The sequence below is a fragment of the Piliocolobus tephrosceles genome, unplaced genomic scaffold, assembly GCF_002776525.5.
Source record: "Piliocolobus tephrosceles isolate RC106 unplaced genomic scaffold, ASM277652v3 unscaffolded_15598, whole genome shotgun sequence".
NCBI lineage: Eukaryota > Metazoa > Chordata > Mammalia > Primates > Cercopithecidae > Piliocolobus > Piliocolobus tephrosceles.
The window spans coordinates 1-655 of NW_022297196.1; positions in this window are offsets into that span (position 1 = coordinate 1).

Sequence of the window (655 nt, forward strand, 5' to 3'; positions counted from 1 at the left end):
TTTGTCTCAGAATTTGATTACTCAAGGTGTCTCCTATAAGGGGAATCATCCACTATTTATCCTGTTGTGACTGGGTTCTTGAACTTCTTAGGTCTTTGGGGTTCATCCGCATGTGTCAAAATTTTCTTCCTTTTAAAGGCTCAATAGTAGTCCATTATATATGTAAGCCATATTTTATCCCTTCATCAGTGGCCACTCAGGTTGCTTTCATCTCTTGACTGTTGTGAGTAATGCTGCTATGAACATTGGTTTACAAGTGTCTTCTTGAGTCTCTGCTTTTAATTCTTTGTGTCTATACCTAGGAGTGGATTGGATCAATAATGTGGTAGGCTTTTTGTTGTGGTTTTTTTTTGTTTTTGAGACTGAGTCTTGCTTTGTCGCCCAGGCTGGAGTGCAGTGGTGCAATCTTGGCTCACTGCAAGCTCTGCCTCCTGGGTTCATGCAATTCTCCTGCCTCAGCCTCCCGAGTAGCTGGGACTACAGGTGCCCACCACCACACTCAGCTAATTTTTTGTATTTTTAGTAGAGACGGAGCTTCACCGTGTTAGCCAGGAGAGTCTCGATCTCCTGACCTTGTGAGCCACCACGCCTGGCCCAGTATACATCTTTAACTTGTGACTGTCCACTTTCTTCTTTTTTTTTTTTTTTTTTTTTT